Genomic DNA, 24,620 nt, shown 5'->3' on the forward strand with positions numbered 1-24,620 from the left:
TTATATCTGTGGGAGGAGTGAACATTATGCAAGAATTTTGAATCCTCTTTAGAGAAAAGGGTTAATACATTTTTGGTTGTATATAGGATAATTTTACCATGTTAGGTGGAAATGTAACTTTTCTATCAACATCATTAATAGATAATTATGGTTTAAGGAGACGTGCATGGGTATCAGGTTAACAAGAGTTGGAAGGTAATGATTATTTTGATTTGCCAACTTGGCTAGGCTGTAGCACCCAGTGATTTGATCACACATTAATTTATGCTTTGCTATGAAGGTTTGTAGATGTGGTTAACATTTATGATCAGCAGATTTTCAGTAAAGGTGATTACTATCTGTAATGTGGGTAGACTTCATCCAATCAACTGAAATGGATTAAGAGTAAAAAAGAATTCCTCAAAGAAGAAGAAATTTGCTTCAAGACTACAACATTAGTTCCTACTTGAGAGTTTCCAGTCTTCTGGCCTGCCATACAGATTTTGAACTTGCCAGACATCACAATCACATAAGCCAATTCTTTGAAATAAACATCTTACATATGTGCGTGCGCGCGCGCGCACACACACACACACACACACACACACACACACATTTTGTTTTCTGCTGGTTTTGTGTCCCTTGATAACTAAATGATCTTGATTGACTGATAAAACTTTTAGCCAGGGCAATTAGAAATGGAAAAGAAATAAAAGGCATTCATATTTGAAATAAAAGTAAAACCATCCCTACTTGAAGATAACATAATCTTGTATATAAAAAATTCTAAGAAACCTACTAAACAAATTATTAGAATAACAGATTCAGCAAGATTGAAGAATGTCAATATGCAAAAATCAGTAGTATATGTATACATTTGGAGTGAACATTCCAAAAAGGAAATTAAGACAAAATTTCCCCTTAGAAAAGTATCAAAAAGAATAAAGTACAGAGGAGCAAATTTAAAAAAAGAAACACAGGGGCGCCTGGGTGGCTCAGTTGGTTGGGCGTCCGACTTCAGCTCAGGTCACGATCTCACGGTACGTGAGTTCGAGCCCTGCGTCGAGCTCTGGGCCGATGGCTCAGAGCCTGGAGCCTGCTTCCGATTCTGTGTCTCCCTCTCTCTCTGCCCCTCCCCTGTTCATGCTCTGTCTCTCTCTGTCTCAAAAATAAATAAACGTTAAAAAAATAAAAATAAAAATAAATAAAAAAAGAAACACAAAATTTATTTTTTGCACTAAAAAACAACGTTGAAAGAAATTTAAAATATTCAAAATAAATGGAAAAATATTTCCTATTCATGGGCTGGTAAACTTAACATTTGTTAAAATGACAATACTTCCAAATTAATCTATGGATTCAATGCAATCCCTAACAAAATATCAGCTGACATTTTTGTCTCTGCACTATTACATAAATTTTTCTGCAAATTTGAATCTGTTCTAAAAAATAACAACTATTTAGAAAAATATTTTTATTTTTTTTTCTTAATGTGGCTAATAGAACTGAAAATCACATCTGTTGGAGCTTGCTGACCCAAAGAAGGATACAGCAAGATTGGAACACCTACATTGCCTTCTGCATTGGCTGTACTTTCAAGAGACTTGCAGTCTCAGATCATTCGAGAGGATGAGTAACTGTGTATACTGAGGTTAACTGATAAACAGGAAAGAATCTGGAAAAATTAAAAACAAACAAACAAAAACCCAAAAAACCAGAACAGTTTTCCTCTCATTAGCTAAGTCTCCCAAAGACGGTGTGTGTGCTGGGGCAGGGGGTGGAGTGAAACAAAAACAAGAAGATTATAATGAATTTGAAAATATGGAAGCATCCACAATTTGCAATTTACTTCAGGAATTTTAATTTATCACTTCATAGAATAAAGTCATTTCTTTTAATAAGTGTATGATTGAAATATCTTGCACAATAATCACCTTTGCCCAAATATTAGACCTACTAGGAATGAGAATGCTATTTATTTTAGAACTCATTTTGGTTTCTTTTCAGGGAAGGGAAATCCCTTGATATCAGGAATTTTGAGGATCATAATTTAGAGCTTCTTTTCATTCAGTAAATTATTAATCAGTCATGACTTGTAAAGTATAGAAATATGACAAATATATTTTTTCGTCTATACACTGAACAACTTTAAATACTTTATATCTTTAGTATCTCCCTTTTAAAGCATTTTATTCCATTTGTGGTTCAAGTACTTTAGAGGCCAAAGAATTAGTCATAACTTTTAATTTATATATGTATTTATTCATCCATTCCATAAACATTCCACAAGTGAAAATTCATGGTGTTTAGTAGGTGATTTATCTGGTTAATTTTGAAGACAAACTGGCCTGTTTGTGTGGCCCTTGGTTTTGTGACCCTTGAATTCTCTAACAAATTTCTTCTGATTACTACCTGTTTTATCTCTCTTCTATACGTTACCATCTCTACTCACTCTTAGAAAATATCTTTAACTGTCATCCCTTCCCTTCAATGTACATCTATATCTTCAAAGTATCTTATCTCTTATTTCTCAGCCAACCTTCCTTGAACATTAAATTTGAATCTAAAGAATCTAAAAAAAAATAAGTTTAGTTAGTACGAGTAATTTTATTTTATTTTTTTGTTTATTTATTTGTTTTGAGAGAGAAATAGAGAGCAAGTGGGGGAGGGGCAGAGAGAGAAGGAGAGAAAGAATACCAAGCAGGCTCCACGGGTCAGTGCATAGCCTGATGCAGGGCTCAAAGGCACAAACAGTGAGATCATGACCTCAGCCGAAATCAAGAGTTGGATTCTTAACTGACTGAGTCACCCAGGTGCCAAGTACAAGTAGTTTTAAACAACTGCTTGCCCCTATTAGTATCCCTGACATGGCTCTAAGCTTGTGATATATGCAACAGTTATTTGATACATAGGCATGCCTAGGGGATATTGTGGGTTTGGTTCCAGATCACCATAATAAAGCAAATGTTGCAGGAAAGGGAGTCAAATGATTTTTTTTTTTTTTTTGGTTTCCCAGTTCATGTACAAGTTTATAAATGTTTAAACTATACTATAGTCTATTAAGTGATAATAGCATCATGTGCAAATGCTATTTAAACTTAATTTAAAAATACATTATTGCTAAAAAATGTTATCATCTGAGCTTTCAGCAGCAAGTCACCAATCAAAGATCACTGTAACAAATACAATAATGAAGAAAAAATTTGAAATATTGCAAGATTTACCAAAATGTGACACAGATATAAAGTGAGCAAGTGCTGTTGGAAAAACAGCACCAATAGACTTGCTAGATGCAGGCTCCTGCAAACTTTCAATTTGTAAAAAAATGAACAAACAAACAAAAAAACACACAATATCAGCAATAAAATGATGTACACCTGTACACGTCTACCTCGGGCGCTTGACTATTGCACGTGCAAGTTCACACAGTTAGAAAATAGTGGGATTTAAAAAATGGCCACTTCATTCAACTTTTAGTGCCATCTCATTAGTAAATGCATCAAAGCAAGAAACTACATAGCACCTACTGTAATGATATATGTTGGAAAAGGTGATAAACTCTAAAAATGGGTAGGGTTACGTAAGACCAACAGGTCGCTTGGAAAAATCAATAAAGGTAGCAGTACACTACATTTTCAACCATTTGTACTATCATTTATCCTCACTCGAAGGTTACATCATAGTCTCACTGCACTACAACAGCAGTAAGACAGCAGTAATTATCAGAAGGGACAAGAACTTGCAATGTGTCATACGTACTCACCAGATAGGTTGAGGATGTACTTGTAGTTTGAAAAAGGCTCCACAAGGTATCGTGATAGGAAGCGATTTTGTGGAGAATGTCTTCTCTGGGTAGAACACAATGAGTTTCATGAGTTTTTATTTTGCTCAGATGACTTATGTTTTTTTTAGGAGTCTTTCCTCTGAGCAAGATCAAGTGAATGTTACTTAGGATGCCTGTCTGGGAAGCAATCCTCTGCTGCCCTCAGTGCAATTTTGTGGTTAAGCAGCACATATATTTGTAAATTTTAAAAAAATAAAAAAAAAAAACAGGCATACACAACAAAGAGACCAAGACACTTAGATGTTAGCTGAAAAGATCAAGGACTAACGTCACATACAAGGTAGAGACAAGTTTGTATATTTTCCTCTTACAATGACTTCTTTTCTCCAGAATCACTCTAGCACATGCCCTACCCATCAAAATGTACTATTAAGAAATCATGTAGCTATAGTGTGTATAGAGAGTAAAAATAAGAGCGGCTAATAGTTACTCTATGATTACTAAGCCCCAGGCATTGTGCTACCACTTTTCTGGCATTATCATTTTGCATCTTGACCACATTGCCTAGACTGCCCTCTCACAAAGCAGGGAATACAGAATTTAATCATGGAATTATATACCCAGATTTTTGGTCTAGAAAGAAATGTCAATCCATCTATAGAACTAAAACTCATAAGAATTCAGGATCCTAGAATTGCAAGGGTCCAAATAGGTTTTTCAGTCTGGCTCACCCACTTAATGAAAGATTTTATGTCAGACTTCTTTAAAAAATAGTCAGGGTGGGGTACCTGGGTGGCTCAGTAGGTTAGGTGATGGACTCTTGATTATGGCTCAGGCCTTGATCCCAGGATCATGGGATAGAGTTGGACTCTGCACTGACAGCATGGACCATGCTTGGGATTCTCTCTCTCCGTCTCTCTCTGCTCATCCCCTGCTCGCACATGCTCTCTCTCTCAAAATAAAGATTAAAAAAAAAAAAAATCAACGTAGTGCTGATAATTAGGGATGGTACCAAAACCAGACTTTTGGCTACTTATCCCAATTCTCATATCCCCTCCACCACACCAGCTAATTTTTTTTAATTGTATATTATTTTCTGCATTTTTCTAAAACTGCTTATTACGTTGCATTCGACATGTTGTATCATAAATTAATGCTTATTGTAAGATGTATGAACAGTATAGCATGTTGCATTCACTACTTATTTTTTTCTCGAGGTATGATTTATGTAATATTATATTAGTTTCAGGTATACAATGAAATGATTCAAAATGTGTATATATCTTGCAAAATGATCACAACAAAAAGTACAGCTAACATCATTCATATACATAGTTAAAAAATCTTTTCTTCCTGTGATGAACACTTTTAAGATCCATTCTCTTACCTACTTTCCAATATACAATAAAGTATTATTAATTATAGTCACTATGTTGTATATTATATTCCCTTAACTTTTTCATTTTATATCTGGGAATTTGTATCTTTTGACCCTCTTCACCCATTGTGCCCAACTCAACTCCTTGCCTCAGGCAATCACTAATCTGTTCTCTAGATCTATAAGTTTGGTTTTTGTGTATTTGTTTGTTTGTTTTTAGATCTCATGAAAATGAGATCATATGGTATTTATCTTTTTCTATCTCACTTTTTCACTTAGTATAATGCCCTCAAGGTCCATCCATGTTGTTGAAATGGCAAAATTTCTTTTTTTTTTTTTTGTGGCTGAGTACTATTCCACTGTGTATATATATTCCACAGTTTCTTTATTCATCCACTGATGGACATGTAGATTGTTTCTAAGTCTTGGGTATTGTACATAATGCTGCAATGAACATGGGGGTGCATATCTTTTAAGTTAGTGTTTTAATTTTATTCAAATAAATACCCAGAAGTGGAATTGCTGGATCATATGATAGTTCTTTTTTTTTTTTTTAATGGACGTAAGTAAACACTAATACATTTCATTGATGATATGTTTTCTTTTTCTTTTTTAAATTTACTTATTTAAATTCAAGTTAGTTAACGTACAGTGTAGTACTGGTTTCAGGAGTAGAACCCGGTGATTCATCATTTACATATAACACCCAGTGCTCATCCCAACAAGGGCCCTCCTTAGAGGCCATTATCCATTTAGCCCATCCCCCACCCATCTCCCCTCCAGTAACCCTCAGTTTTTCTGTGTATTTAAGAGTCTCTTATGGTTGCTTCCCTCTCTCTTTTTATCTTATATTTCCTTCCTTTCCTCTATGTTCATCTGTTTTGTTCCTTAAATTCCACATATGGCTGAAATCATAAGTCTTTCTCTGACTGACTTATTTCACATAGCATACTACACTCTAGTTTCATCCACATTGTTGCAAAGGGCAGAATTTATTTTTTTCATCAATGACTAATATTCCTTGTTTACATATATATACATATACATATATATATGTATATGTATATATACACTTCTTCTTTATCTACTTCTTCTTTATCCATTCATCAGTCGATGGACTTTTTGGTTCTTTCCATAATTTGGCCATTATTGATAGTGCTTCTATAAACACTGGTTCACATGCACCTTCAAATCAGCAATTTTGTATACTTTGGATAAATACCTAATAGTGCATTTGTTGGGTCTTAGGGTAGTTCTATTTTTTTTTTTTTTTGGAGAATCTTCCATTTTCCCAGAGTGGCTGCACCAGTTTGCTTCCCCACCAACAGTGCAAAAGTGTTCCCCTACCTCCACATCCTCACCAACATCTGTTGTTTCCTGAGTTGTTCATTGTAGCCATTCTGATATCACACTGTAGTTTTGATTTGTATTTCTCTGACGATGAGTGATGTTGAGCACCTTTTCATTTGTCTGTTAGTCATCTGGATGTCTTATTTGGAAAAGTGTCTATTCTTGTCTTTTGCCCATTTCTGCCACTGGATTATTTGTTTTTTGTGTGTTGACTTTGATAAGTTTTTTTATATATATATATAGAGTTTGGTTAATAACCCTTTATTTGATTTGTCATTTGCAAATTTCTGCCATTCTGTCGGTTGCCTTTCATTGTTTTCTTCACTGTGCAGAAGTTTTTTATTTTGATAAGGTCCCAATATTTCATTTTTGTTTTTATTTACCATGCCTCCAAAGACATGCCAAGTAAGAAGTTGCTGCAGCCAAAGTCAAAGAAATTGCTGCTTGTTTTAGGATTGTAGGAATGTAGGATTTGTTTTTGTTTTTGTTTTTTTTTTCCATTGGATACTCTTTCCTGCTTTGTCGAAGATTCATTGGCCTTATATTTGTGGTTCCATTTATGTGTTCTCTATTCTGTTCCATTGATCAGTGTGTTTGTTTTTGTGCCAGTACCATACTATCTTGATGGTTACAGTTTTGTAATATAGCTTAATGTCTGGAATTGTGATGCCTCCAGCTTTGGTTTTCTTTTTCAACATTACTTTGGCTATTTGGTTCCATAAAAATTTAAGATTGTTTGTTTTAGCTCTGTGAAGAATGTTGGTGTTATTTTGATAGGGATTGCATTGAATGTGTAGATGCTTTGGGTGGTATTGACATTTTAACATTTGTTCTCCCAATCCACAAGCATGGAATGTTTTTCCATTTCTTTGTGTCTTTTTACATTTCGTTCATAAGGTTTCTATAGTTTTCAGCATGCAGATCTTTTACTCTTTGGTTAGGTTTATTTCTCCCTATCTTATGGTCATTGGTGCAATTGTAAATGGGATCCATTCCTTGATTTCTCTTTATGCTGCTTCATTATTGGTGTATAGAAATACAACCAATTTCTGTATGTTGTTTTTATATCCTGCAACTTTGCAAAATTCATGTGTCAGTTCTAGTAGTTTCTTTGGTGGAGTCTTTTGTGTTTTCCATGTAGAGTATCATGTCATCTGTGAAGAGTGAAAGTTTGACTTTTTCTTTGCCAATTTTTATGCTATGTATTTCTTTTTGTTGTCTGATTGCTGAGGCTAAAACTTCCAGTACTACATTGAACAACAGTGGTAAGAGTGGACATCCCTGGCATGTTCCTGATTTTAGTGGGGAAGCTCTCAGTTTTTCCCCATTGAGAATGATATTAGCTATGGTAGTTTTATTTTTTTTAATATTTTCAGGAGCCTTCATACTTATTCCCATAGTGGCTGCACCAATTTAGATTTCCACCAACAGTGCACAAGGTTTCTCTTTCTCCACATCCTTCCAAACACTTGTTATTTTTGTCTTTTATTTTTAATACTATCTATTCTAACAAGTGTGAGCTGATATCTCATTTTGGTTTTAATTTTCATTTCTCTGATGACCAATAATGTTGAACATCTTTTCATGTACCTGTTGGCCATCTGTATGTCTTCTTTGGGAAAATGTCTATTCATATTCTCTGCTGGTTTTTTAGTCAGATCTTTTTACCATTGAGTTGTAGGAATTCTTTATATTTTTAGGTATTAACCTCTTATCAGAAAAATAATTTGCAAAAATTACTATTCAGTAGGTTGCTTTTTCACTTTGTTGATGGTTTCCTTTGCCATGCAGGTTTTTCATTCGATGTAGTCCCGACTTTGTTGACTAAACTTATTTTTAGATCACTAAAGAATTCAAGTTATAAATGATTACATTATATTATCAGTACAGTTCTTTATTTGACATTAAAGTATGGATTGAATAGGGATAAAATATATGGGTAGCCTAGCTATAATGGTAATAAATAATAAATTAAAGAATAAATATGCTCTATGAATTTTAACTTCAAGTTTAAACTAAGTGGAATTTAGATTTTAGAGTCCCAATTCAGAATATATAATTTTTATTACATATCAGTATAAAGATCAATTATTTTTGGAAATTTTCCATTAAAAATATATTCAGAGTGTGCTCAGCCTTTTGGAAGGATGCTTAACTTTCAAACAATTTTATTTTCTTTAAAGATAGTGTGATGTTTTATTTGGCTTTCTAAGAATTTTATGAGAGTTTTATATTATGTTGATTTTATTTTTTCATTTTTTAAAAAAATATTTATTTATTTTGAAAGAGAGAGGGTGAGCACAAGCTAGTGAGGGGCAGTGAGAGAGAAGGAGAGAGAGAATCCTAAGTAGGCTTTGCACTGTCAGCACAGAGCCTGATGCAGGGCTCAAACTTGCAAACCTAGGAGATCATGACCTGAGCTGAAATCAAGAGTCAGATGCTTAACTGACTGAGCCACAGAGGTACCCTTATGTTGATCTTCAAGATAAAACAGTTTTACAATTAAATGAAATGATGAGAGCCATTTATCATTTAATGAGGCACTATCTTTTGAGACATACTTACTCAGTTAAGTATATGAGATCTGGACTCTTAGAACTACAGAATTTCAGGGCTTATATGCAACCATATAAATTATTTTCTTAGTTTGTTGCATTATTAAAAATGTTAAAAGAAGATCAAAAAAGTACAATTCACATAGTATTGTTTTTAAATTATACAAATATAAAAGCATTCCTTTATTTTGCCTGTTTTCCTATGTTAATTTTTTTTTACTTATTATTGATGTGTCAGCAAAATTAACTCCAAGTATACAAAATGTATCTTAAACACAATTAGTTCTCATTATAATTGACAGTAATTAATACATCATAAGGAGATTTTCTTTTCTTAAGAAAAAATATGTGAAGCAAGTACGTGTTATAGACAAGAGGACATATAACATTTCTTTATCCCATGTTTCTCATCTATGTAAACTTCTGGAGAAGCTGTTTTCATTGAAATTGTAGGTCAGGAAGATTTGTCGAGAAATCGAAAACTATAAAGAGTTTGTGTGGTGTAGAACAGCTTGAAAGTCCTTTTAATCAATATTTCTTTTACTCCTAGCATATGAAATAGTCTGATACTATCTGTTGATAATTATTTAGCTTCATATAAACTTCCAATTGTTCAGAATAAAAAGCTACACATCCAGAAAAACATGCCTAAGTAAGTTTTATATGCTTGAGAGCCATTTATCTTGCTCTCGAGGAGTGTAAGATTTATGAGATCTATGGAGTGTGACAGAAAAGGAAAACTGAAATGCTTTCATCATGTCCAGTAGAGAAAAAGTTGGCTTTCAGACTGCAATGTTAGCAGAAGGGGAAAAAAAGGCATTGAAGCAAGTTGGATCCAGTAGCAAAAAGACAGAGGAAGGTAACTTTTCTAAAGAGGCCATGTTTGGCAAAGCAATATGGCACTTCCGAGCTGTGCTATTTCCAAGAGGTTGTACTTAACTCTGGCTTGGTTTGTAGGCCTGGAGAACTGAAAAGACCCATTAAGGTGGTAGAGTTATGATACAGTGAGAAAATAGGTGACAGGCAATGCTTGGAATCAGTCAGGAGATAGTGGACCAGCCTCCCAAGAACAATATCACTGCTGAAGGAACACAATTTGGGGGAGATTGACAAAAGGAAGATTGTGTATAAAGGCTCCAATCAGCTTGCTTTTGATTGGTGCAGAACCAGATTTGAACTTACAAGTACTAAGCAAGGATATCAGGGCTAGATGAAGTCTAGTTATACTGAGGTAGCAACAAGGCAGTGGGAGGAGTAGTGATGAAAAAGAAAAAGACAAGACAGTGGATTTACATGTAATTAAGGCTTTTCTGCACACTAAATACCAGGTCTTCAACAAGACTAATTGCAGAGCCTATCAGCTGCTCAATATGAGACTGCCAATGTATTGACTCATTGCTCAGGATATGGGCAGATTGAGCATTCAGTGAATAAACATTATTAATTTAAACTGTGAAAATCCAGGGAATAAACCATGTTTGGATACCAGAAAATAGACCAGTTTTCCACAAATTTCTTTCTTTTAATAATAATAAAAATAAAATGATTTACTTTAAATACATTTTCCCTATTTGTTTCCTTTTTTTTTTTTTTTTTTTTTTTAATTGTAGAGTCAGGGGAGCCTGGGTGGCTCAGTCGGTTGAGTGTCTGACTTCAGCTCAGGTCAGGATCTCCTGGTTCACAACTTTGAGGTCCGCATAGGCTCTGTACTGACAACTTAGGGCCTGGAGCCTGCTTCAGATTCTGTGTCTCCCTCTCTCTCTGCCCCTCCCCTGCTCATGCTCTGCCTCTCTGCTATTCTCCCTCAAAACTAAACATCAAAAAAATAATAATAAATAATAAATACACAAATAACAAAATAAATAAAATAAAAATTGTAGAGTCAAAATGGCTGCATTAGTAAGAAGTACTATAACATTACCTTGATATAACATCAAACATAATTATTGAAAGTAACTCATTAGTGCTGTTTAGGCATATTCCAATGTTTGCATGTGACTCATCTTATTTCTAAGTGCCGATGATTTGGGACAATGGAGCAAGATCACAAAATTCCTAAGGTTTAAGACAAATCCTACTGTCCATGCTCTCATGTTACTTTGATATTTGAAACCATACATTCACCATCTCACAATCCAACTGGGCATGTTTTGTTTTCCAAACCAAATAGATATTGGATTACAATGTTGAAATTCAGTTTCTACTGTGGTGTTTTATCGGGATTTCAGTGTGTGCATGATCAGATAAGGATTCTTAGAGGTAGCTGTGTATCTGTCAGGCCATAATATAAGAAATAGTGTAAGAATCCACTTAAAGTATTCCAACCAGCAAGAAATTTAATACAGGGAATTTTGTGGTTACAATAATGATTGAAGGGGTAGAGACACAGAATGTAAGGAATCTTCAGGTACACATCCTCTATGCTTGTCTCATCTCTATGAAACTTATAGTTAAACACAAAAATATGGAATCTGCTACAAATATTCATATGTGTCAGGTCTTGCTCTCCCTGCTTTAAAAGTGCAATAAAATGGTCTAAGTTAAAATTTTTTTCAAATCCCATGAGAGTGTTATTTATTTCTATAATTTAAATGGATACAGAACTCTAGCTTCAAGGAAGAATAACAAATGTAGCTTCTGCTTCCCAATCACTGTGATAAAAAGGGGTGGGGGTGGAAGTGTTGAAAATGTCTGACAAATTCCAATCAGGTTATGCAGCACCACATACAAGACTGTTTTCTAGGAGATACACCTGTTATGGCCAGTTCACATTTACAAGTCGGCTCAATAAAGTATAAATGTGCCACTCGTTTACCAATCACCAATAGGTAGGTCAAGATTATTTCCAAATGGTTAGTTGATTTCACTTGGATGAAAGATTTCTATTTTAGCAACAAATGGATTACTTCAAATTGTTTTTAGGAATTAAATTCAAATTCAAAAATAATTGTAATACCACTACAAGGAAATGATCATAAATTAACTAATATGTTAATATGCATATTCATTAATATGTATATTTATTTTATGGTCTATTAATAGTCCTTTTCTTGTTTAGTTGCTCATTTCTCTTTATTAAGTATTGTTCAAGTATTTTAGCAGAAAATAGCCAAAGGCAATGTCCTACTCTGTCCCAGTTTTCCGTTTTGTCACAATGTCCTTGGAATCTCTATTGTCCTCCTAAACTAGTAATTTTCTCCTGAGACAGTGGTGTTTAAAAGTTTATTGGTCCCAGGTTCTCTCAGATTCCCTACACACTAATGTCTTTAAACTGTAATGGCTGCTACTTTTCTGTAGTTCCTGCTATTACAGCTGGTTGTATCTTTCATCTGTTTCAGTCCTCTTACATTTGTTTATTCATTCTTTATGTTTCCCTGCTAAATGCCAGACACTTCCTTTGTCTAGTTAGGAAATTGCTCTTCTTTAATTATTTGTAATTTGCTCTTGTCATGTTATACTGTTCTATATTGGAGGCAGTTTATATGGGTCATCCTTTTACAGTAACAATAAAATGCTGTACCTACATAAATACCAAGATTTTGGTCAAATTTGGTTTTATTTAGTCAAGATAAGGTGTTGCCTATTGCATCTACTGAATAGGGGTCATTCTGAATACATTTCTCAATGTTGTACATTCTTTATGTAAAACTCCTTCTTCTAAAGGCTGGTTTTAGACAACTTGATATTATAAGGGGCCAGAACATTGGTCATGTTTTGTGTTCTCTTGACTTGGTTAAGCTGGAACAATGTTTTCCCAGAATCCCCTCTCTTGTACAGTTTGAGGTGAGAGTTGGACAAAAGATTTGGAAAACAGAAGTGAAGGATGGGGTCATTACTGAAGCTGTCACACACCCATGGGTTCCAACCTCTCTTTGATCTCTTTAGGTCTTCTCTCAGATTTTTGAACTTGCTGACCAACAGAGGCCCCAAGTTCACTGTATGCTCAGCTGTCAGAGATAAAGCCGCTCAGAGGCAGCAGCTTTGCATGGAGCCTCCCATAGGTTTCTCCTTCTCAAGCCCACATCTGGGAGTAGAAGTGCTTGTCTTTTCAGACTGACTGGTTAGTGACTGACTTCTTTTTCCTCTAATTTCCCCTTCCAGGCTTTGGCTGTCCAAGCTTCATCCACAAATGTAAAAGGTCAAACTAGAATAGTAAATCCCTTATCCCATTATACCCATAGTGACTCTCTGCTTGCCTCACTGAATACAGACTGAAAAGCCAGGCTGTATAAATAGTGCTAATGCTTAATATATTTTATTTTCTCCCCAAATCATACACATGATTTGGATTTTTACCAGTTTAGATTCTTGGCTATACAGGCCTCATTTTAATGACTTCAGATCGCCATTGACAGAGGCTTTCTTGAATATACAGATGCTTAAGTCCAGTGATTTATTTCATCTTTACTCTCAATATTTTTAGAAAGTCAATTTATTCTTATGTCACAATTAAGTATGGTAAGGAAACTTCTAGTAAGACTAGTCATTCTAGAAAAATCAGATCACTTCCTCTTTATTTATTTTTAAATGTATTTTCTCTCTCTCCCTTTTTAATTCACTGTTTCTAAGAATTGTAGAATAAGAAATAATTATATACAAAAGCATCTAGAAAACACAATGGTATCTTTAAAAAAATCTAAATATACATAGCTTGATTCCTATTGTTATTGACACAGCCTAAATATTTCTAGTTAATAAAAACACTTAACTCTTTTTTGTTTTACTGCCTCAAGTTTTTCCACCCAGATAAGCTTAAGAGTATAGCAAGAGACTATTATTCATATGTTTAACCTTTTTTTCTAACAATATTAAAGTGCTATGTGCTGCATTTGCTATCTGAAATTAACAACACATATTTTAAGACTACATTTGATCCAGATACTATGTTCTTTTTCTCTAACAGAGTAGAAGCAATATAAATAGGGTATGTCCTGCTCAAGTATAACATAGAGATCTCTGAGCTTAGTAATAATGTATACAGCCAAGCTAATACTGGTACTAAATGAATATTAAGAAATCAATCAAGAGCCTGTGTTATATTTTGATATCAAACTACTCCAACCACCATAAAGACAAAATGTCTGATGGTTGTTTACACTCATTTACTGATACACTGTAAATCTGCCATATTTCATGTGCCTTGGCAAAGCCACTGACAGGAGGTTAAAGAAGATATGTGTTCACTATCTTTATCACCAACTGAGAAGAATGCTTTGGAAGATTCTTGATCAGAGGAATCAGACAGATATACAACTTGTTTTTTACATGTGATTTTTTTTAAAGTTTATATATTTATATTTTGAGAGAGAGAGAGAAAGAGAGAGGCAGAGAAAGAGGGAGAGGGAGAGAAAGAATCCCAAGCTGGCTCTGTGCTTTCAGCACAGAGCCTGATGGGGGTCTCCGTCCCAGGAACAGTGAGATCATGTCCTGAGCTGAGATCAAGAGTCAGATGCTCAACTGACTGAGCTGTCAGGCACCCCATGTGCTACTTTTAAAAAGAGCACATTCGCACAAAGGCCAAGATGTGCAAACACAGTGGTTATCTCTTTGAGCCATATTTCTCGCTTTTCTCTGTAAGTCACAAGCTGTTCTTACCAAAATGTTACAATGGCATTCTCCATTTAGGAATATAGATGATACCTAATAGGGGTGATAATTGAATAACCAATTTTTTAGAAAGTAACCTAAGTTTTAAAATCCTTAATTGACATAAAGATGACTTAACTAAGACTGATTAGGGTGAGGGGCACCCATTTTTTTAAAAAATCAAACAAATCAGGAAATCTAACTTTTCTTACTTCTCGGATGATGTTCCTGAAATTATACACTTAAATTTAATTCCTGTTATATTAGATAATAATTTTCATTTATAACAGACAGAACCCAAAGTCAATCTTGTTTACCCAAATAGAGTATATATTGGCCTAGGAAAACTGAAAAACCCAGGCGTCTTCTGGATCAAATACACATGAACTTTGGTCAAAATATTGGCATTAGGTCTCTCTTTCTCTTTCTGTCCATATCTTTGATCATAAAGAGAGGACCTCTTTCCAAAAGTAGCCAAGGAACAAAGAATTATTTTGTGCCTTGACCCACTCTCATTCTTATCCCTGAAACAACTACTGTGACCAAGGGTATAAATAGGCCCATTCTGGATCATGTACTTACCTCTGGGGCAAGGGACAGAATACATTCAACTGCACAACATCTCTTGAAAAGAATCAAGACTTTGATTACCAGTGCTTAAACAAATTAGAACACAATCTCTTTTAAAACATTTTGCTTTTGGGGCACCTGAGTGGCTCAGTCAGTTAAGCGTCTGACTCTTCGTTTCGGCACAGGTCATAATCTCACGGTTTGTGAGTTCAAGTCCCACATAGGGCTCCGTCTTGGTACTGTGGACTCTGCTTCAGATTCTCTCTCTCCCTCTCTCTCTGCCCCTTCCTGACTTCCTCTCTCTCTCTCTCTCTGAGAAACAAACTTAAAAAAAAAGAACTTTCTTAAGAGTTGTTAAAATACACAACATTTTTGCTTTTACCATAAGCAATGCAGTATTTACAATATCTAAAGTACAAATGTTCCAAAGAGGAGCTACACAATAAAGAATGGATAGTATAAAAAGAGTAAATAAGGTTATAATATAATACAAGCTTAATGTATAATTAGATTAAGTGGTTTCTGAGAAAAGCACAGATCAGATGTGGAACATGCATACTACTTTATATGTGGAAATGCATACTACCTTTTTTCACTTCTGAACCATTTTAAGGCAATGAATTTCTTTACTCCCGTGGAAAATTTCTATGGAGAAAAAATTTACAATTATTTTCAGATTTCCTTGAAATTATTTAAATATCACTTGACCTTACTTTTTTGTTTGTTTCCTAAGAAATCTAGGCCTGTCAACTCTCCAATGTTTAGTGTTACTGATCTTCCTGTAACAACCAACTATTTCAATATAAAGACCAGAAATAAATTAAAGTCTATTATTCAATAGTTCTTTCAAAGCATTATATGAATTAGATTGTTTGTTTGTTTTCCTCTCTCAGAATGGATGAAAAAAAAGGCATTTACTAAAACTGAAAAAAAAACACCTCAGTTTTCTACTTTCTTTAAAAAAAAATTTTTTTACATTTATTTATTTTTGAGAGACAAAGTGAGACAGAGCACAGGTGGGAGAGGGGTAGAGAGAGAAGGAGACACAGAATCCAAAGCAGGCTCCAGGCTCGAACAAGCATTCAGCACAGAGCCTGACGTGGGGCTTGAACCCACAAACTGGGAGATCATGACCTGAGTCGAACCCAACCGACTGAGCCACCCAGGCTCCCCAGTTTTCTACTTTCTATATTGGGAAAAATACAGTTCTTCCCTGCCATGGGTCTTTATCCCTGTGTCCCCTTTACTACTTACACAAAACACACTTCTGGCCACCAAATGTGTGTGTATGTGGAGATGGGGTTGGGGGCGGGGATGGTGGTTCCCACAAGAACAAGCAGTTTTTGGACACCAGTAGGGTGTCAACTCAATTCTGACACCATGTACCGGAAGATAGCATCAGATCCACATGTTAAAAGCCCAGTCCCACAAGACTATGCCACCTTCCCTCTTACTTCAGATGCCAGTCACGATGACCAGACAGCTACAAATTAGAGTTTCCAACGACCGCCTCCTTGGGTTTGATAAATTTGCTACAGTGACTCACAGAACTTGGGGAATCAAGTACTTATATTCATAGTTTAATACAGGAGATGATAAAGAATACAGATAAACACCCAGATGAAGAGATACATAGGATGAGATCCAGGAGTTTCCTGAGTGCAGAAGCTTCTGTTCCCATGCAGTTGAGATGTTTGACCCTCCTGGTCTGTATGTGTTTACCAAACTGGAAATTCTTTGAATCCAATTCCCTACTATTGGGATTTTAGAGAGACTTCCTCACAAATGCATGATCAATTAACTCTATTTCCAATTCCTCTCTTCTCTGGAGGAAGAGGCGGCGGGGTGCTGAAAGTTCCAAGCTTCTTATCATGGCTGGGTCTTTCTGGTGATCAGCTCCCTTCCAGGAGCCATCCAGGAGCCCACTCAGAGTCACCTTAATAAACAAGAGGCTCCTAGTGCTCTTACGCAAGAAATTACAAGGGTTTTGGGAGGTCTGTGCCAGAAAGAAAATAACTTCCTCATTCGGACTGGGGAAATAAAAACGGGCTTATTATCTGAATGCTCATTAATTTTTCAGCAACGGGTTAGAAAAACCCTTGTCCTTATCTCTAGTCTGTGTATGTGCAGTAAAAGTAATTCTTGTATGTTAATCTTTCATAGGGCTTCTGTGAGTGTGAAGTTAGCTAGGAAGTGATTTACTGTCTACTGACTTCAGATTCTGAATCTTTATTTTGTTAATGGAATTGATAAGAAAAATGGGTCTCTCCTGCCTTTTTCTTCCTTTCCTATTTCCTTCCTACTTCACCTTGGCAGAGATTTATCTGTAGGCACAAAAAGGAGTGTGTATATGTACTGCAGTGGTACTTATCTCCCTCCGAGGTCACTGTAGTGGATGCCTTTCCTTCTGTACCAAGTAAAGAATAGATTGATCAAAGATGCATGATCATGAGTGGATGTTGGGGAAGCTACTATTTTTCACAAGCTGCAAAACTATTAGGAGGGAAGTCATGACTACTCTAGCTATATACTACAAACTAAAGTAATTTTATTTTTAATGACATAGACACCTGACCTTAAAAAGTAAAATTGTAAACATGTGCCGATTATTGAAATATCCCAAACTATCTTCAAATTAGCTGAATAAAAGAAAATAAACTTTAAAAGAAAATGTAATCTTTAAATATACTCATATATCATATTTTGCCTTAAAAATATTACTTTAATTTAGACCAAGGACTTTTCCTAAATGACCTAGTAGCATATGAGAAAAATAGAAAGCTTCCAGAAGTTTCCTCAGAATGTTTCTCTTCACTCTACCTTGCCATTATCACTTTCTCAATGTAATTGTACCTCACCAACCTGCCAATTCTAGAATTTGTAGTCTCCCAAATTTTCAAACTATTTTGTTTCCCTTTGTACTGTTAGAAAATAAGTTACAGTTTTCTACATCAATAAAAGGATTAGGCCTCATTCACACAGTCACATTTAATAATTTATTCTCTCTCCTTTGGAATTAAAGAAAGATGAAGACAGCTCTCAGGTGACAATAGCAGTGTGCACAGGATTGTGGTACTTCTTTGTTTTTACTTCATCTGGTTCTCTGTATTTAAAATACCTTATAGTATTGAGGCACCTGGGTAGCTCAGTCAGTTGAGCGTCCTACTCTTGATTTCAGCACAGGTCATGAGCCCAGGGTCATAGAATTGAGCCCTACATCAGGCTCTGCACTGATATCACAGACCCTGCTTGGGATTCTCAATCTGGCTCTCTCTATGCCCCTCCTCCACTCATGCTCTCTCTGTATCTCTTAAAATAATAAATCTTTTTAAAAATTAGTAAAATAAACTTATAAAAAGGAAAAATAGAAATAATTTAATCTTATAATCTAGATACAAATTATATTATTATTTGTCTTTCTTCCTAGGCTTTATTCTAAGCATATGTATTTTTTATAGTCAAATACATATCATATAGTTTATCTTTCATGCTGGATATTTTTACATAACATTTAAAAGCACCTATGTTTGAAGTTATTTAAAATTATTAACTATAGTAATCATGAATGTATGTGATCCAGCCTATGGCTGTAGCATAACATTCTCAAACATTCCAAGAATGAAGGATATTTAAGTGTTTCTGATTTAAACATATATTTCAAGGTTTTGTGGGTTTTTTTTTTTTTTTTTGTAATTTTTTAGAGAAAGAGAGAGCACCAGTAGGGAAGAAGGGCAGAGGGGGAGAGAGAGAATCTTAAGCAGGCTTCTACAGCAAAGATTCTTAACTTTTATAATGAAATAGTTTGATTTTTAAAGGTTCTTGCTCCAAGTGTGTTAAAACTATAAAACCAATTAATTTTGGAATTACACACACCATGTTAAATACAGTGTAAATGAAAAAGAAGACATCTGATAGTCAGATGGTAACTTACAACATGCTATGATTTACATTTGGATATAAAGGTGAAAATGCTGAAGGGTGCCTGAGTGGCTTAGTCAGTTAAGCCTCTGACTCTTGCTCAGGTCATGATCTCATGGTTTGTGAGTTTGAACCCTACATCAAGGTCCATGCTGACAGTGTGGGGCCTGCTTGGGATTCTGTCTGTCTCTCGCTCTGCCCCTTCCCTACTCACGCTCTCAATCTCTCTCAAAAATAAATAAATATATTTCTTTATTTAATCCAAATCTCGTTTGATAAAAGAGTTAACTTTAATGAAGTTTATTAACTTGCCCAACGTTATCTTGCTATTTGATGCTATAAATGGGACAAGAAACTTGTTTTCTGGGCTGCCTGCATAATTTTCTGTGTACTATATTCAATTCTAATTTGAATAAAAAGAATACAAACAGGTAAATTTCAGCTTAAAAAATAATCCTTTCTATTTTTTAAAAGTGTTTATTTATTTTGAGAGAGAGAGAAAGAGAATGTGCATGCACATGTGAGTGTGAGTAGGTGAGGAGCAGAGAGAGAGAATCCCAAGCAGGCTCCATACTGTCAATGCAGATTCCGATGCTGGGCTCGAACTCATGGAACTGTGAGATCATGAACCTGAGCCAAAATCAAGAGTCGGATGCTTAAACCACTGAGCCACACTGGCGCCCCTCAAATAATATTTTATATAATTGTGAATTTTAGAAGCGAATGAATTTGGAGTGGATTTTGGAAAGACAGGAGACTGTAATAACATTCATAATAACTGAAAATACTTAAGAAATAAACTGCACTAAGGAATTTTTATAATCAGTGATATTTGATTTTTTAAATGTTTATTTACTTATTTTTAGAGAGAGAGAGAGAGATCATGAGCAGGGAAGAAGGACAGAGAGAGAGAGAGAGAGAGAGAGAGAGAGAGAGAGAGAATCCCAAGCAGGCTCCATACTGTCAGTGCAGATTCCGATGCCGGGCTCGAACTCATGGAACTGTGAGATCATGACCTGAGCTAAAATCAAGAGTCAAACACTTAACTGACTGACCCACCCAGACACCCCAGTGATATTGATTTTTTAAAGCTCAATGACTAAAGTACAAATCTTTACAAATGTAATTCAAATCAGTATCTACAGTCATTCACTGCCTCTGTATGTTTCTCTGTTTCTCCAAAATTCTACTTTCCTTGTTTTTATCTGATTTTATTTATATGAACCTAAATACCTATTTATCTTATTCCCAGTCTATGCCTATGTATCTTTCTTTTTTATCTCTCTATTTCTCTCAACTTCCTATTCTCTTTGTTTCTTACTCAATAGACAACTGCATTTTTATCTCTGATTACTTTTCTTATTATTTTTGTGATTTCCTTATCCTCTCCTGTTTCTTGTCTCTGCATTATCTAATAAGTAATGATAACACTGATAGATAATAGCTGCCACATATCGAATTAGGCATAAAACAGGTAAGAATATACATGAAATAATCTCAATTGTGTATTACTATTTTTCCCACTTCAGAGTTCTGAAACTGAGGTTTTAGAGAAGAATGTGAACCAATTAATTTTACAGAGTAAGTAAGCAAGAAAGTGATGATGACATGACTGGCTGTCAGCTGAGAATATCCACCATCCCTCTTAAGCTATATGCTGGGTTAATCGGCAGAATTGCCATGTCATTTGCTTTTTTTTTTTTTTTTTTTTTCTGTCCCCTATGTATTTAAAGCAAGTATATGAGGTTTACTATCCTTTCTCTCTTAGAAATAGTGACAGGGGTGCCTGAGTGGCTCAGTCGGTTGAGCATCCGACTTTGGCTCAGGTCATGATCTCATGGCTTGTGAGTTCAAGCCCCATATCAGGCCCTTTGATGACGGCTTGGAGCCTGGAGCCTGTTTCAGATTCTGTGTCTCCCTCTCTCTCTGCCCCTCTCCAGCTCACAATCTGTCTCTGTCTCAAAAATAAACATTAAAAAAAATTAAAAAAATAGTGACAAAATAATGTTTTTAAAATAGGTGTTGGTAATAGTCATTTGCAATGCAAAAGAATACATTCTGCTAAAAACAAAATTTTCATTGTATTCCTGAGCTAACAGGAAATTAAGAGACTATCTAAGGAGAGAGACAGAAAAGCTGACTTGCAGTGAAAAATGAAATCTTCAAAGAAGTCATAGCCACTGAAAAGACAGGAGTAAGCAAATGCTAAAACAAGGCATCAAGAAGAAAATAATGCTGTTATCAGTTAAAAGACTAAGCATTTGGCCAGTGGATAAAGCAGAGGAGCAGCACCTGAAACCCTCAGATTCATCCAGGGGGGCTGTAAGGGGCCAATTGTGGTCCTGGTTAAGAATGACATTTGACTACTAAGAGAAGCAAATGTAAATTTCCATTAAAAGACAACATTTGAAAATTAGACCCCAAATTTCCATTTTATAAATCAATCTATTAAGAGTTCAAAATCAAAGAGCATCAAAGGGTCAAGAACAAAATACCATGTGTGCATCAAGCAATGTCTCCAGGCTAAACTGGAATTCTTGCACCTATAATTCAAAACATACTATTATTTTTAACAAGCTTACTCTGTTTTATGTATTAATAAAATAAAGTATTTGATACTGTGGTTATTAAAATAAAATTCACTTAAACATATTTTTGAAAGCAACCATTCTCAGATGTGAGACTTGCATGTTCTTTGATGTTAAAAAGTGTTGTTTTTAAACTAGATCTGGTTTTATATGCGGGTTTAATTATACTAACTCTTCCTAACTTAGCTTGAGTTATTTGAATGCAAAACCTTTAGGTATAATTTGTGTTTGACACTGATGTAAATTGCTTCTAGGCTGCCCTCCTAGCAAGTCTGTTTACACACCTTACTTCTATTAGAAGCTATTACGGCTAATTAAGAAACAGACTTAATTTTTCTTTCAAAATCTGCATCAGTAGATGCTCCAGGGGTTATTACTACTGATATTTCCTCTTATTGAAAAGAAAGAGAAAAAAATGAGTCTCATAAGCAACATCATTAGATATCAGCATATGATGTAATCATGACTAAATTGTACCAATTCGAAGAAAGTTACAAGAACCTCTTTGTTGAAGAGGAATCAAACACCTTATCATTTGTATTTCTTTTTTGTTAAGATTTTTAAAATAATAGATGTGGTTTATAAATTTGCTTTAGCTATGGAAATTTATCCTCAGCACCAACTGGTTTGAAAGAATTTGTAGCTTCTATCATGGATCATCACATTTTGAGCAACATTTTAAAACAGAAAAAAAATTTCAAGCAGTGATTTTAAATTGTTTTCACACAGAGGCAAACTAAATTTGCTCTGCATAGATGAATCACTTTATGATTCTGAATCTTACCTTCTTTGCTGTAGAATCAAGGATACACTAGTAAAATCAGAGTGAGGAAATAATACGTTGAACTTCTATTCTGCTCCCGGATTCCAAATTTGAGCATTGAAATGCTGGTAACATATCATCTGTAAAGATATAGCAATATTTTGGCATTAACAGGTAGAATATCCTGAAATTCATCTACTAGGGTAAAAAGGAATCATCAAAATTTTCCAGAGGATGATTTCATCCTGAATATTTATTATTGTTAATGTTGGTATTATTATTTAATAAAGATTATATTGAAATTGTAGATCAATTTAGGGAATTTTGCCATAGTAATAATAATAATAATACTTAGTCTTCTGATTCATAAACATGTAATGGTTTTCCATTAGTTTGATATTTAAAAATCATTTTTGAAAAATATTAAAAATTTAAAGATTTCAGTGAAAATATTTGGTAATTTTCAATGGACAAGATTTTCACTATTTGCTAAACTTTCCAAGCATTGTATTTTTGATGCTATTATAAGTGGAATGTTTTTCATTTTTGGATTTTTCATTGCCAGTTAATCTAAATACAAATAATTTTTGGATATTGAGCTTACTTTTTGGTAAACTTATGAATTTACTAGTCCTAATAGTGTTTTTTTGTGGCTTTCTTAGGATTTTCTATATGCAAGACTATACGCATCACATTATAGGTGAATAGAGATAGTTTTACTTCTTCCCTTCTAATCTGGAGGTCTTTTAAAACTTTTTTCCTGCCCAATTTCCCTGTATAGAATTTTGAGTACAATGTTAAACAGAAGAGATGAGAGTAGAAGTCTTTGTCTTGCCCTCTACTTAGAGGGAAAACTTTCAGTCTTCAAACATTAAACATGTTAGCTGTGGGGAGCGTGGCTCAGTCTGTTGGGTGTCTGACTTCAGCTCAGGTCATGAGATCATAGTTCCTGGGTTCATGTGTGCCTATCAGGCTCTGTGCTGACAGCTCAGAGCCTGTATCCTGCTTCAGATTCTGTCTCCCTCTCTCTCTGCCCCTCCCCTTCTCACACACTCTCTCTCTTTGGTCTCAAAAATAAATAAACAAAAATATATATATATAAATAAATAAATAAATAAATAAACAAACAAACTTTTTTTTAAAATGTGTTATGTGTGGGTAATCTATAGATGGCTTTACTTGGTAAAGAAAGTCACCTATTCTTAGTTTGTTAAGTGTTTATCAGTAAAAGGTGTTGTATTTTGTCAAAGGCTTTTTTTCTACATCTCTTGAGATAGTCATGAGGATCTTGTCCTTTATTGTATAGTATGGTGTATTACAGTGATTGATTTTCGAGTAGGTTAGCCTTGCATTTTTATAGTAAATCCCACTTGGTCAAGAAGTATAATCTACTTGATATATTGCTAAAGTTGATTGCTGGTATTTTGTTGAGGATTATTCTAGCTATATTCTTAAAAGATGTTGCTCTGTACTATCCTTTTCTTTTGATACCTTTGTCTTGTTTTGGCATCAGGGTAATTCTAGTCCAATAAAATTTGTGGAAAACTGTTTCCTGATTTAATATTTTGGGGAGAGTCTGTAAAGGCCTGGTATTAAATATTCTTTGAATGTTTAGTAGAGTATACCATTGAAGCAGTGTAGGCCTGTTTTCTTCTTTGTGGAAATTTTCAAAATTATTAATTGAATTTTTTTAAAATTTATAGATCTATCCAGATTTTCTATTTCTTCTTGATTCAGTTATGATAGTTTGTATCCTTTTAGGAATTTTTCCACTTTATCTTGGTTTTATATATATAGGTATATTATATATATATGTATATTACATATGTAATGTATGTATATATTGTATATGTATTTGGCAGATAATTGTTCATAGTATTTCCTCTTATTTTCTTTTATTTTTGTCAAGTAGTAAAGAGTTTACTCTTTTATTCCTGATGTGAGTAATTTATGTCTTTTTCATTGTTCTGCCAAGCTAAAATTTTGTCAATGTTGATTCTTTCAAAGCTCTAACTATTGATGTTATTGGTTTCCACTATTATTTTTTCTATTTTCCATTTCATTTATTTCTGCCCTAATCAATTTTATTTTCTTTCTTCTGTTTGCTTTGAGTTTAGCTTACTCTCTATTTTATATTTTGTTCAGACAA

General features: G+C 34.5%; 1 long non-coding RNA gene across 2 annotated transcripts in view; it reads right to left on the bottom strand.

Annotated features, from left to right (window-relative positions):
* The window catches only part of LOC122237930, a 196,692-nt gene that overhangs the window by 48,937 nt on the left and 123,135 nt on the right, over window positions 1-24,620 (bottom strand). For both annotated transcript variants that reach the window (XR_006216704.1, XR_006216705.1), the window contains one exon: window positions 22,493-22,611. This is a non-coding gene — a long non-coding RNA (uncharacterized LOC122237930). The remainder of the gene's footprint in view (window positions 1-22,492; window positions 22,612-24,620) is intronic.

Source organism: Panthera tigris, chromosome B1 (assembly GCF_018350195.1).
Source record: "Panthera tigris isolate Pti1 chromosome B1, P.tigris_Pti1_mat1.1, whole genome shotgun sequence".
In the NCBI taxonomy this organism is placed as follows: domain Eukaryota; kingdom Metazoa; phylum Chordata; class Mammalia; order Carnivora; family Felidae; genus Panthera; species Panthera tigris.